At 36.2% G+C, this 15,761-nt stretch overlaps 1 protein-coding gene across 12 annotated transcripts in view; it reads right to left on the bottom strand.

The window, feature by feature from the left end:
• Nucleotides 1-15,761, bottom strand: part of SLIT3 (slit guidance ligand 3) — a 512,565-nt gene that overhangs the window by 257,934 nt on the left and 238,870 nt on the right. The gene's annotated exons all lie outside the window — the stretch shown is intronic.

Genomic DNA, 15,761 nt, shown 5'->3' with positions numbered 1-15,761 from the left:
GCAACTGGATCACAGACACTACAGTGACCCACTGTGATGATGCTCCTACGCAATACCAAATTCTACCAAGGCACTTCTATTACACCGCCCTCCACCCCAGTGAGATTACAACACGGAGACACTAAAATGATTTCGCAGGAACATCATGCACCTCAAAGAGTTAGCAGCAAGCACTGACATCAGCAGAAGGCAATGATTCTAAGTGATCCTCCATTTTTGTAAATATTCACTTGCTGTTAAAAGAGTATGAATGCAAACACTTCTTTTGCTGCTTTTTAATGTTATTACTTTAGAAAGTAGAAATCCAGAAATATGGAGGCTTCTCTCTTTCAAGCTAGTTCAAAACATAGCTTTTGCACTGTTGACCTGTTGTGTTTTACACTTTCATTAGTTATGCTGTGCTGGAAAGGCATCCTGTATATTTGTAAATAGTAAATAAAAATCAGAGGCAATATGACCCTCTTCTGATCTCCACAGATTAGATCCTTAGCTTTGGTTAAGCACGGTGTGATTGCTTAGCAAAAAGGTATCCGCAGTTTATTGGTCATGTCTTCTTAAAAATATGGTGAGTCTTTACTTTTAGGGGATAAGTATATGAAATCATAAATATAAAACATGAGCTAATAAGCTGTGCCATCACCGAATAACTGATCAGCATCTGGAAGGAGACTTGCTCTTCAATGGTCTTTCTTGACCTAGTCCTGCATTTGTTAAATGATGAGCATTTTTATAGCAAATAACGTTTTGCACTTTACTGATATCTTAAGAAAAATACCTCCCTGACCAGTTATGATCTGGTTCACTGAAACAACATACAGAATAAAAATCACGGTCATAATAGTATTTGTTTAATCCAGGCTGTGATCCTGTGTTTCGGCTATAAAAATAGACTATTTTAATAGGAGTAGAGAGCAACTACATATGTAAAAGTCTAGGCTTTATTTTTAATGAACTTCTCCAGAAAGAGGCCAATAATTTGTTTGCACAATCACCATAAGCATTTCTGTGACTACAGAGGTAATAGAAATTATACACAATCCATGGATAGTAAAACCAACTACAGTGACATTTCATTCACATTGGTGAGGTAGAAATGAATTGCAAACTATCTGAATACACTTCAGTAAGGAAAGCAACATTTTGGTTATAGCTAAGCCCTGGTTATCATGAGGTTATTATTCTGGGGTAGAAGGTATAACAATGTAAAAGGGACACACCAATGCTTTAGCTGTAACTGAGCTTTTAAAAATAAACTATAATATTGTACCAGGAAAATCTATGGTGGAGACACTCAGCAGTCTGTGCTCCATTAACAACTACAGAAGCTCTAGACAATGGACAAAACAGTTTTATGCATCCTGCCCCTTCTTTCACAATATTTTAGCTTCTATTTTGACTTTATGACTTCACATTTATATATCTTTCCTACCATGAATAGTTTAATCCCTGAAAGCCTCTGTGAAACACTGCAGATGTAAGAAGATACTCTTCAGACTGGTCTGTATCCTTAATTCATTTTTCTATGTGGGTATTATATTTAGATTTATTAGACCAGTATGTAATACCATAAAGTAGTTAACTCTATTGGGGATATTCATGTAAGACGCAACTGTTTAAGTAATACTATCATCCCCTTTTACAGTAAGCTCCACAAACCCACAAGCTATTCAATTATTTCAGAGCAGGTCAGCCCTGACCATTACAGCTGAATGATACCTCCAAACCTCATTCCACTACTTGATCCACACATACAAGAAAAGATTCACTGAAGCATAACCAAATCATTTATTTTCTTAAATGACTATCTAAGAAGCTAAACTCCGTGCATAGAAATTGTATCATTCAATACTGCTAGGTTAAAAAAAAATATTAATCTAAATAAAAGGTGTTTTAATTTCAGAAAATAAAATCAAAGTTTACTAGTAGAATGAACATGTTAATTAACATAACAGAGAAATTAATACAAACTATTTTTCTGCTAACATGTGCATGTAAAAGAATAAATTCCTCCAAAAGAAAACTCAACTTCTAATCACGTCACTCATCCTATTGAATGTGTTGTCACTTTAAAGTTTTGGTAGAACACCTACCAAGGAGCTAAAGCTTTTTTAAAGATGAAGTTAAAACCAAGACAATTCACAAGAATTAACAGTCTCCCTAGAACTTCGTTGCCACTTATAAGCAAGTCTGGCCTGAATAAGTTACAAGGTAAGTTCGGCAAGTCTGCTTTCTGAAAACCTCCAGATTCTACTCAGGAAATAGACTCACTTCATACCCCCAAAGACACAAAAATACTCATAAGCACACATGAACTCTTTAAAATAAGACAGAAAGATCCTTGCGGCACATTGTGAGCTTCATTCCTGAAGAAGACAAGAAACAAGGGCACCACTCTGACTGATCAGCAAATGCCTTGCTTCAGTGATCTGCAAAAGGATTTATTTGCATAAAGCCACTTCCAAAAATGAACTTGGCTTTCCTCTGAGTCACTGTCAAGCATGTTACTGAATTTCAGATTGACAATGTCAGCTCAGAAAATTAAATTAAATGGGGAAAAAAAAAAGCTGATAGACTGGGGAGAGGGAGGAGGGCCTCCTGCATAACAGACTCCAAAGAGAAGCAACAAGAAGTCTACACATGACTCTTCTACCTTTGAAGTACTCTCAAATCAAAGAACATCAAATTCAAGAGTGATTTGACTTCATCCCTGCTGGGAAGTATGACAACTTTCTCTAAAGTCCACTGCAGCTACGTGAGTCTGCAGAAGAAACTCTACCTGACAATAACACTTGGCTTTTAATTAACCCAAACTAAAGTTTCTTCAATTTGCGACACAGCTGTTGTGTTATAAACTACTTCAAAAAGCTTTTGGAAAAACAGTTAGCTAAAGGGCATCACGTATACGCTAACACTAAGTACAAAGTGATTGCCAGGAATGTTTTTGATGGTAAAGGTGTTTTACTTTACTTTCAAAGCAGAGCTTTGCACTTGGAAAAAATCACACTCAAACACAGACAGAACTCACATCGCCTAGACAGCGGAAGCCCCTTTACTTGCTGCTTTAGATGACGCATTGAGATTGTTGCCAAAAGACAATCAATGCAAGTGATAATGAGAGCTTGGGGCATTTTTACGTTATTTTTACTTTTCTTTTTATTATTTCTTGCAGGGATCTGTCTAAGCTTCTGACCAGGAGGAGGGCATCCTCAATTATTATTATTCTGAATAAAATTAATGCATACTGCCAAAATGAAAACAAAAATAAGAAAATCAATTAACAACTCAGAAATAAACTGATTGCCCAAGAAACACTAAAATTAAATGCCACAGCTGTATCTAACACTGAACATGGAGGCATGTTGTCCTGCAAAATGTTTGTTCCACATTAAATATACATATTTTAAAGAACTCATATCTCCTTAAGTCTTGTATTTGATACTATAATACTTGAAACGTTTTCACATGACACTAATAGTTCTATCTTATTAAAAAAACACTACATTATAAAGCTCAGAAAGTTTACATCCTGGTATTTTTTTATTTGCATCATTACTTTCAGACACCTAGATAAAATAAATAAAACAAGAGGCAGAATCTAAAAGTCAGACAAAAAATACAATCATTTCTGCACTGCAGTTCCATATGCAAAGGGTTTTGTTTGGTTCATGGTAGAATCTGTTTTTACCCAAGCTCAGATGCAATCACTCACCCTTTCTTTGAAAAGCTGATTTCTGGAAAGACAACCCTAAATACCAGGGAACTACGTCTAACCCAGAAAGTGGTTTTCTACCTAAACCTATCCCACCCTGTTAAATTTATATGATTATGATATAGATTATATCCAACTATAGTACATATGGTTCCAATATGGTTTCTAGCTTGCACTCTTTGTTCAGTCTTTCTAAATCATATAACATAAGAATGATATCAAAAAAGAAAGGCAAACCAACATTAAATGGTTGGGTTGGGATGTATTACCAACACTTGACCAAAAACGATAATATAGCAAAAGCACAGTTTTACATCCTTTAAATAATTTGAATTTTCACATGTAACATGCATGCTTTGATTAGCAATATTACATAAGAGCCAGAAATTTTCTCCATCTATGAAGCACAGTTGGAAGTATTAACCACACGAAATATATATGTTTTCTTCTGAGGGTTCCATATCGATATAAGAATAGAAACAAAGTCAAATATTTTCAGTAAAAGCCGAAATTAGCTACTGGAAGACAAAATTCACTAGAAGAGAGAGAAGACTATTCCTTCAGCTTTTCCACTGTGAACAAGTGAGAAATCATACATGACAGGAAATCTTCAGTGCCATTTTCTGCTCTACCAGAACTACTCTTACTGATTATTTCAATAATTTCTGTACGTTAATCCATGTTACCCCCCTCTGGGTTTACATGATGATTTTGTACAGTTCACACGGCAGACAGCATCTCTCAGAGAAGTCAAGGCAAGGTGTCTCACTGACATCTTCCAGTCAGATGCTGGCCCCGTGTTACAGCCGTGCGGCATGCAGAAAACACTGCCTGCTCGGCAGGGACTGCTTGTCAGTTTGGCTCCTCTAGGTTTTTAAAATTGAGAAAGGAGGCCTGAAGTAACTTGTAGCGATATATTCTAACTCCCTCAGTTCAACTTATTACCTTCCAAATGACTCCGAGATGCATGAGGAGAGCGAGAAGGAGCCCAGCACTGGTGAGGATCGTGCACTGCTGGCCAAGCTCATGGAGGGCCGGGGCATGCAGCTGCTCCCCTCTGGACCAGGGGTGACTGCTTGTGGCAATGCCATGGTGCCCCTGACCAAAAAGATGCTAACATTTTTACTCAGAACAAAATCCAAGCTGATTACTAACCTATTAACATGGAATTAAGATTTTTCCCTACCACTCACATATCTCTTTTGGTTGTCAAATTCAGACATTCTTTTAAAGCAGCAGTGTTAGTTACATTTTTCACTTTATTGTACTGAATTGAAACCCTAAAGTATAGATAAAAGGCAGGATGAAGTAGTATCAGTGCGTTACAGTGGTACCTGAGGAGACCTGCTTCCTTCAAAGGCCACCTGCATGCTACAGAAATTACATCAATACCACAAGAACAGCAGAGTTTGTCTTTTCAGAACAAAATAATGATGTGAATCTGGGACTGAGGCTTCTGATTACATTTTGAGCAGAGGTACATTTCCATAGTGCTCAGGAGAGACCCACTCATGCAGAAATTTCTCCCCCAGCTGCGTCTGAGAGGGTTTCAGCACAGGCACAAGAGCACAGTCCCCGCTCCACACTTACACTACACGTACTCATGAGTGGCCAGCAAATTTAAAGGCATTTTTTTCAAGTTTCCTTAGGGTATTTCATTCAAAACCGAAACAGACGGCCTGTGACCCCACTTACAAAACAAACTCGAAGTGGCAGTTTCGCATTCACGCTGCTTCTCCAGCAGGGCTGCAATAGTTCAGGCAACTGGGAAAACACCTACGTGACTGTGTCCAGTCCAACCCCTCCTCCCCCAAAAAGGATTTCCAATGGGTTTGTAGGAATAAAGAGGGCGGTTTAGTAGTTTTGCCATGCAGATAAAAGCTTTTTTTCCTTGTTTGTTTTTCTCTAACTCGATAAGCAAATCCTGCACAGGATGCTTCAGAGCTTTCTGCATTGGGAGTTTCTGTGTATTTGAGACTTCTACACTGCAAGCATCTTTGGTAAGATAACATAAAATTTCAGAGCACATAGTTAATGTTCAAATGGCAGAATATATTGATTCTCTGCCCATCCCCTAGTATCTTAAGTTTACCCAGAAGACTATTTTATTTAATTAACTTGGTGCTTTATTAATATAAATATTCCACTATTGATCATAAGAGAAGCTGACGCATGTTTGAGTCAGGCATACATCAGATCCATTTAATGGAGCTCCACTTAGAAGAGTAGTTGGCTCTAAATCAAGGTAAATGGTAGCAAGTGCTCCTTTGGGATGACAGGGCTTAGCTGAATCTATAACATTTTTACGGAGCTAGTTTTTTTAAAAGCAGAAAGCGTATGGAAATTAGATATGAAAATGGTCTCTCCCTGCACGTATCAATTAAGCATGTCAATACCTTAATTAAATTGCTCAACTTAATGAGATTTATACCAATGAATATGTTTTATAGTTATAATAGCTTTTTTGGCTACTGTTCAAGATGTCAAATAAATTGTGAAAAGAGGATTAAAAAAGTAGTAATTGACATTCTGAAGTGAAGCCAGTATTTTTTTCTCTCATTTTTTTCCTTCATTCATGTGATTTTGGAGAACGTATAAATAAAGTAATGAACCCTGTAATAGCTTTGCTTTTAAAAATGTCTTTCTTTTCCAGTTCTAATCCTTCTTATCAAATTCTCTAAGTAGCACACCATTTGAATTAAGAAGCACTTCAACCTAAATGATCGTAGGCCTTTTTCTCCTTTGAGGCCCACAATTATTCTTTTCCTCCAAGTTAAAAATAAGTAAAACTTTTCTATCCAGACATGCAGTTACTGTAAAGACTTTTTTATCAGGCTACGTATAGTATAATGCCTGGAGGTGCATGGATCCTACCCCACAAGCAATAGGGACCTCTACTTTACCCTGGGCTTGCTTTAATTTTGTACCCACCTTCTCTGACCGAACATAACTTTCTAAAATCACATCCATACCTGAAGAAGTGGTGCTAAAGTGTCAGAAAATTCATTTTGGAGAAGCCCTTCCAGTCCTTTGACTTTTCACAATGCTCTAATTTACGATTGCAAGTATCAATAAAATACATATTAAAAAAATAATATATATATATATACGTATATATATATATATAAACCCTCTGCTATTAAAACATATCTCCAGAAAGAAAATGTTGCTTAGTTTTCACGCTGCTTCCTCAGGTCTCACTGGTCTCATTGGTTACCCAGTTGAATGGAACCATAAATAACACTGATCAGAAATATTTGTTTTATTGGAAACTCTAAAATAATGAACTCCAATCTTGCAGGTTGCCAGCTCAGAAGTGCAAAAAAATACAACATGACCTTAGAAGAAGACATAACCAAAGCAAAGGTCTTCTGCAGTCAGAAAGGTGGACAATTCTCATCTAGGGAACAAACAAAAGTGTAGGATGCTACATTTCCTGGAATAATTCCTGGCTCTGTCCTAAAAGCATTTTTGCAACCTTGACAAAGTCATCATATGTCTCCGTGATGCAGATCTCTAATATATAACAAGGGACACAAGCCTTTACCTTTACAGGGAGACATGCTTAACTCACATGTAAAATTATTTGTGTGCTTTCAAGTCAAGTGCTATAAAAATGCCGTGCTTGGAATTACTAGCAGACTCCTCCAGCAGGACTGCAGGTGACCAGACAACACCAAGCGCCCCTTCCTTTGCTAAGAACAGACTAAGGAAAAAGTTCTGTTTGCACATGATTCAGTCAATGCCTCATAACTGAAGAAAAACTGCAGAAAAACTGAAGATAACAAAAATCTCTGGAGAGCTACATGTACAAAACACTATGTAAAATAGCTGCATTTATCATTCCTTCATCTTTACTTTCAGTTAAATAATAAGCTGAATTTTATAATAATTCCAATTTCAAGTTTTTGTATGTTACACTCCAACTAGCAGATTCTGCCTGTAAATACTTTTTAAAAGTATTTATTTAAAATACTCCATCACCCGTGCTGGGCTTTGCAAACACCTGTACAGAACTACAATCACAAGTCAAGTATGACTTGATAATTTTCATTCAGAACTAATAAATGTAGCATTTTTTTTAAATGTCAATCAACACTTTTGCTTATGGCTCACTTCCCCAGTCTTTCCCCACTCCGCAGTTACCAACAGTATTTTAAATGATACACTTGAACAACAGTAAGAGACACGCATTACAAGTGCTTTGACTTTATTTCTTATCCTTATTAAATGTCTCTCTGTAATGCCAATCTAATTTTTCTCCTTTGTCAAACCATTAAATCAATTTATTTAGCTGAATTCCATGGTATCATCTTCTGTGACAGTGAAGGATAAACTCCTTGATATAAATCAATTTTTAGGCTAAAAAAAGTCTGAAGAATGATGGCTAAAATGTCAAGAAAGGAGAAGAGGACTAATTTGTACAGGCCTCATCCTACCTCTCTCCAGTATTCTTACAAATATTTACAACGTAAACTGATTTTCTGTTGGTTAACACAAGCTAATTTTCTGTCTTTATAGTGACAGTTCTGACATTCTGCAGTACCATTATTTAAGTAAAATAGAAAATAATTTCTTATTTAATTAGGGTACCCACTGTTTTCTTTATATAGTTGAACTACAAACAATTGTTTTGTGTTTAAATTGCATTATTCCAGTTAGATTGTTCTGCTACATTATGAACATAACAGCTAACCATTTTGTTGTAGCTTTTTATCCTCTTGCAGTAGTCAACAGGCAAAGCTAAAGAAATACTAAACATCAGTTCAGAATACATTTCCAATTTTATATCAAATAAATTTAATTTCAGGAAAAAAAATACAGTCGGCTAGTGGCCTAAACAAGATGTTAGAACAGAAAAAAAGCCAAAGCTTTTACATTTATCTGCTGGAACTTCTTCATAAGCAGTGTCTCTTCATAACACAATGTGTGCGTAAATATGCCCACAAGTGTTTTACACCTTACCAGAAATCAGAGCCCACAGTTAGAACTGCTGTCGTACACCTTTGCTTACTTTTAAGGTGACTGTTTTCTCTATAAATGAGGAGCAGCTTCCTGATACTCTATTTAAATGTAAAGTTTGACAGATGAATAAAATGCCATAAAATCCATCAATAGCAGCTAGAATTTGCGTATTGTACTATTGCTGGAGGTTTGGGGCTAGGAATGAAAAAAAAAAGGGCAAAACTCTCTCCACGCTCTCACATACCATTTGTTGTATGTATTGCAATTCTTGCTTTATAAATTAAAAAAAAAAAGTTCATTCTTTTATGTAATGGTTGACTTTAAGCCCTAACATACCATTCTAAAAACTGATTCCCAAACTCAGACCATGATGAATGTGTTCTTTTCTCAGTATTCAGAAGTTTATATTTTTTTTCTTCATCTGCACTGATGACATTGAATTGGTTTGTTATCCCATGGCATATTCTTGAAATCTCTCTCATTTATACATCAATTTTATTCTCATAGTCATTCTTGAAACTCCAGATAAAAGGGTAGAATTTTTAACTTAACTAAAAACTAAATATCTCATGTAAAGATGGCTGATAGGTACGACATCTCGATATATTTCTATTAGGAGACAACAGAATCTATATGATTATCAGAACTTGCTTTAATTTTTTAGCTTTACTTGAGAAAGTCTGAACTAAGGAAACAGGAAAACAGAATATAACAAAGTGACATAGGCTATATGTAACTTTTAAACAAGCATTTATTTCCCAGGTTTTCAATCCACTAAGAATGAAAAATAGCACTTTTCAGCTTAAACAGTAATATGATGTAAAGCTGAACCCTCCTGTGTTCCACATTTAGAGTATAAGGGGAGGATTTGATATGTTATTAAAGACTAAAATTCCTTTTTTCTTCCTGGTATTTGGTCCAAGCCAACTCTACTACTTTGTTATAAAATACGCTGTGTTCTTGGAAAAGGATGAACAAACAGGTACATGTTTTCAAAACAGAGCAAACCATCTAATCAAAAGACCTTATGCAGAACCAAACCATCAGTCATCCTTAATAAGAAAGTCACATTAGACTATTTTAGTGTTTTACTGATTATACTTACTCACAGAGAAGGATTTATTTATTTATTTTACCCTCAACACTAATGAGACCCAAGATCTGGGTAGCTAACTCCAAATCACAGAAACCACACAGTCAAAGCTGGAATGCCCTAATAGGCAGATTTTCCCATTACTAAACAAGTTGCTTTGGATTTTACTTTTTTAAATGAAGAAAGAGGTTACAGCTTTTGAGGGGCAGTTCAAGTGGTGGACATGGCTGCACCATGAAACTCAATTACTTAGATTTCATAATAGTTTATGCCGGTATCTCAAAGACAGTTTTGTCTACAAATGGCAAGTTGCACGGAAACCAGTTTTGCTTTAACACTAAAATACTCTACTGTCCTTATTGCAAAAATGCCTAAAAATATTGTTTGGAGAAAAGCTCTTCCAGTCTTTCAACACTTCACAGCACTCTAGCTTGCAATTGCAAACATAAGCAATAGATTGAAAAGTACTAATCCACTGCTGTTAAAACCTATCTGGAAAAAGAAGATGATACTCAGTTTGAAATCTTCCTCGCCTGGTCTCACTGGCTTCCCAGTAAACCAGTGCTTATGTCTCTCAACAACTCTGCTGCAGTAAACTCTAAATTAAGACTTAAGAAAGAAGTATTTTAATTTTATAACCAAAGGCCAATGAAAGCTTACTTCAAAATTAGGCTTACAATGCACTCAAACAAACAAACAAAAAAACCAACCGTGGTTTTCAAATGAAACGGAATCACTGTTTTAGTTATTACTTTCAGTTTAACAAGATGAAGATGTGTATTTTAGTTAAATGCCAAAATATTTTTAAAAACATACTTGGCAAGGGAGAATGATTAGAGAATATGTATCTCATGAATGTATATCTATTTAAAATAAAGGTGTTTCTTCAAAGCTGTGTTATTATACAGAAGCAAAGCCTCTAATATATGGCATGTTAGCATATAACACTATTATTCTTTCATTTTAACCAGAGATCTTTAGGCTGAAAGAGAAAACATTACAAATATTGTCGAGAACCAAGAAAATATCCTTAATGCATAAGAATAATACTAAATATGTTATTTTTAATCAGATTAGATAACGCTAAATGAGTCAAGGATGCATACAGTCAATGTGTATCAGGTAAGGGATTGACTTAATGCTTACTAATGTAAGAAGGAAGACAATGATTATACAATAAGCTCCACCTTTCTGGTGGGTCTGGTCACAGTATTTGTCAAAGATTTTCTCTGTCTACAACACCAGTATAATTCTTGCCCACCTGTGCCAAAATGAATAAGAATGTTTAAAGAGAAGTCTGTCCCATCTTACTGTTGCACCATTAGCATGGCATACGTAAAACCTGGATAGCAGTTCTTATTTCCCACTTCAAACAGGACCTTTGAGCATTTAAACTGGAGTCAGTAGTGTAAGCACAGTATCAATCAACTTGTGCACTGAGTATACTTAACTTAGTATATATCAACATGCCATAAATTTCCACTTGTCAATTTTTCAAAAGAACTTACAAAAGAAGACGCAAAACAATAGACAGATACATCTAGTGGTTACTAGAGTCATTCTTGCATGAACTCCTACAAATAAGAAGAAAATAACCCCAGCAGGCCTTCTGAAATAGAAAAGGTTCCACTCCTTTCATGAGAGAGGGCATAAAAGCATGCACCTCAGTAAGGAGCCGCCTTCATAGCAGCTTGGCCTGCCACCTTCCATTTTGGTGGGAAGATGAGGTCAGCATTTGTACCCCTTTGTCTCCTCACTCTTTCCTTCACAATGCTTATTTATTAACTCTAAAGCAAGCTGAACATTTTCTCCAGGCAAGGCTGTCTCCTGCACCTTGGCCATAACATTATAAACCTCCACATGCTAGCTTAAAGATGATATTCTTGAAAGTCTTGAGCTTTACTGTCTTACAGGCAGTTTAGGCTTAGCAGCTTCAGGAGCTGCTGCTGCACACGAGCGGTGTGCTTTAAGCAGAAGCACATCACATCAGGAATGCTACAAAGCATCCCAAATAAAGCAGGAATGATCCCCATGTCTCAGGAGAAGGCCATGAAGGTGGTTGCTGCAGGGAACAGAAAGTAAAGTTTGCTGCTGGAGTGGGGACAGCTCCTCTTTTCTCTCTCCCTTTTGTTTTGAAAGAAAATCATGTGTATGTAGGGGGTTCAAAATTGCTTTTTCAGCTTGATATAATGACAAAAGATATCAAGCCTCGTTTCCAAAAGCAAACTTGCTTTTCTCATGGAAGTGAATGATTTTCAGGTGAATTTATATTTAAAAATAAGATTTATCCAAAATAACCCTTAAAACCTCCATCATTTTACCAAGACTGCTAGTGCTCAAAGAAATCAAAGTGGTCACTGTTTTTTCTTTTTATTATTATTTATTTGCTACCTATTGAGCAGCAGCTCCACATTTTCTTAAAAATTTTTTTTGCTGCTGCTTCATCTGTAAAATATCTTCTCGTCCTTCCAGGGTGGGCCCTCGCTCTCTTACTCCCATTCCTGCACACTCAGACAGTACCTCTAAATTCCTCACTGGTCACCTTTCCCTGCTTCCAACTCTTATATGCTTTTCTCTCACATTTAAATTGTGTCATAAGCAACATGTTCCTACTCACTCCTTTTGCTTGCATCCCAGCTCACTGGGAAGGGCCACCTGAGCTTGGAGATGATGATTCTGGAGTCAACATATTGTGCTCCTGGGTACACTAAATGTCACCCAAGGCCAGTCTGAAATCTTTTGATTAATTTGTGTTGAAAACATTTTCATGTAAGGGCTCTCCAGAAACATTTTATTTTATTTCTTGGTGATACCTCCTTAGGACAGTAGTCAGCTGAACTCCTTATTCAATTAGGCAAGCAAGTTTTGTCCTCTTTTCTATAGAGGATTATAAATTTTGACTTGCATCATACCAATAAGAAGAGAGGAAAAAGAGGAAGGAAGAGGGGAAGTGGAGAAAGAAGTGGAACTCCAACACACTGTAAACTAAAAATATTTCCAAAGCAGTCTCACTGCTGTTAGTATCACTCCTTCCTTTCATGCTATGGGAACTACAACTGCAGTGACAGTGCCGTGGCACATCCCAACACAGCATGGAGCAGTGGACCTGTTCTCTTCTGTGTACATGCCTCATTTACTGTACTCTGCAAAAGCGTTACTGCCTGTCCTTCATTACTGCTAATGGAATCTCAAGGTCAACGACCAGTCATAAACGTCCATTCTAAATAAAATGTATTGAAGACACCCTGCCCATTGTCTTTTACACAGGTTTCTGGTGAGACTATGAGTGTCAAAAACCCAGTTGACCTTTCAAGATTAAAAAAATAAAATAAAAAAAATAAAAAATCAGCTAATCAGCTGCACAGATTTAGATTTTAATCTGTTTCAATTAAGTGTACCCACTGAAATTATTTATTTCCTGTGCACTATTCTTAATATGTGACATGTTTTATCAATACTCATTTTCTCTCTCCCACGTTCATAGTACTTTTCCCATGTACTGGTCTCCTATCGTGCATATGTATGAAGACTCTGGCAGGAGTACTGGTATTATAACAGTGCTCTAACACTCTTTAGCATTTTATTATTAATAAAAAAGTATTTTGTATGTTTGGTTTGCATTTCTTGTGCTTCTCACACAGAAGAGTTGTAAGTCATTAAGAATAAACCCCACAGTCCTCCTCAAGCAGAATAAATAATGTTTGAATTCAGATAGAAGGAAAAGGACAGACTGACATAGAAAGTAAAAAGGAAACAAAACAAAAAAAAAATCCCTAATATTTCTGCTCAGCTGCTGCACTGGACAGACTAAGGGTAACAGATCAATGCGTCTTCTGCTCTAACATGGGAACTCAACCCAAGGTGCTAGCGAGCGCTGATTTTGATGATATATAAAATATTTCATAACTTCTTGTTACCATAAAGAGGAACTGATTTTCTGGAAGATGGAGAAGAGGAAAAATTGAACAAAACTACAGGTTGCAAGAACAGAACGCTATATGCTGACTTTCTCCATGGAAAATAAGTAATATGAAAATAAATTTTGGTTCCAAATAAAAAGTGATCTTGAGTAGCTATCATAAGCAATTAACTAGAGTGATATTTTCTTCAAAGGGAAGTGACTTTTAATAACAACTTCACTTTAAATGATTGAAAAGGGAAGCAGAGGAGTAGGAAAGCACTAAGACAATTCTCTATGGAGCACAAGGCCACTACAGCAGACACTGGCGGTTCAAGAACAAATAAGGAAGGGAAATCTTACCAATGGCAGAAAATCAGATCAGGAAAAAGACTGGACTACAAAAGAAAATAAGGCAGGTCCTAGAATTGGGTGGGGAAAATAAATCAATGTTATCTGCATTTCTGACTGGTTGGTCAGCCTAGCTGTAGACCATTCACATGCCAATGTGTTATCAGACGGCACATGTAGTACTTTCTATGCTCTGGCCATAGGATATTTCTGGCATAGTTCTTTTTGCCCATTTGAAGGCCAAATAGCAATCTGCAAGCAGAGATTACAACACAAGGTGTGATAACTCAATGGGCAATGAATTAAACTATAATCTAGAGTTATTCCTGACTACTCATCTGTTAAAATCCAGCCCTTCTGAAGGAAGCTATAACCAAATAAAATTATCTTTACTATCCATACTTTTTTACCCCAAAGTCTGTTAATTCAGAGAGAATAATGAAGGTTCAGTTCCAGAAGATAGAGCAATTGGGAAATAGAGGGCCTAGCACATTTGTGCTCCTGGCCTTTGATCACAGCAATAAATACTTAATTTCTGCATGAACATATTACGTTCCTCTACATTATATTCAGGAGTTTGACCTGTTTGGGCTATACTTAGAGCGTCAGCAATTGCATAAGGATTTATAACTTCCCCTAGAACATAAGTTATAGCACAGGGATTTACAACTTCCACAACACAGAAGACTGAAACTGCTTTATTTATATTGCAGATCTGCGAAGTTCTTTTTATTTTTTTTATTTTTATTTTTTTTCCATATAAGAGAGAAGCTTCTTTCAACAGCAGCACGTATTGGAGAATGTAAAAATACTGCTTTTAAAAATGTTTTGAAAATGATGTTTAATATTTCATACATTTGATGGGAATAGATTAACAGAAGAACAGGGAAATATGTTTTCAGCTGGCTAAATAATATTTATAGAGCAAGAACCACAAGCATACTGTATATGTACAAGTCTATTTAGACCATAAGGGTTAATTTTACAGGGGTTTGTTCAAGCATATTGTTTTCTTCAAATGAGCTACATTAGCCAGATGCTAAACTGATACAATAAGCAGCCATGCCAAATCTAATAAATTAAGAATAAGAGAACCACGTGAAGAAATTTTCACATGAAATCAGGTAATGAGAGGAAAGAAAAATTTAAAAAGTTAAAATACATGAAATAGTTCAATACTCAAGTCAGAGAGAGATTCTGAACATGAGAGCTGGTGTACTGCTACCTATGCATTTTAGCCTAGTAAGTCAAAAATTCTTCACTTTCCCATGGAAGCACTGGGTCTTTAATAAATCCATACACCAGTAAATATTACAGACAAGGGATTCTATTTCTGCTGAGGGATCGCAATGAATGACAAGATTAATGAAAATTTTATCATACCATTTCTTAGAACAAAATTTTGCATTTAACGACATTGCTGTGTGGTTAATGCTTGTACCCAACTGGCCTACAGAGGCATCTTGATTACAGGAAAGAAAAGAGCAGAAAAGGGATGCCTGGGCTCATTATGGATGCAAATGCACTTTAATGACCAATTTATTTATTTTTTATAACAAGACAAGTGATGTAGCAGTCCAACCGTGTTGCTAACAGAAGCTAAACAAACCGCAGAATGATAGAAGTGTTGTGATGTGCATTATTAACCCTATGCAAGATAAGCCTATACCAAGAAAAGTACTAATGGTTCAGGAAAACTCATTATTTATCAGCTTGTGCTATCAGAAATTATTTGCATTTTCAAT

Source organism: Anser brachyrhynchus (assembly GCF_964034855.1).
Source record: "Anser brachyrhynchus genome assembly, chromosome: 14".
NCBI lineage: Eukaryota > Metazoa > Chordata > Aves > Anseriformes > Anatidae > Anser > Anser brachyrhynchus.
The sequence above is the reverse complement of the archived record's forward strand: the minus strand, read 5'-3'. Positions and strand labels throughout refer to the sequence as shown.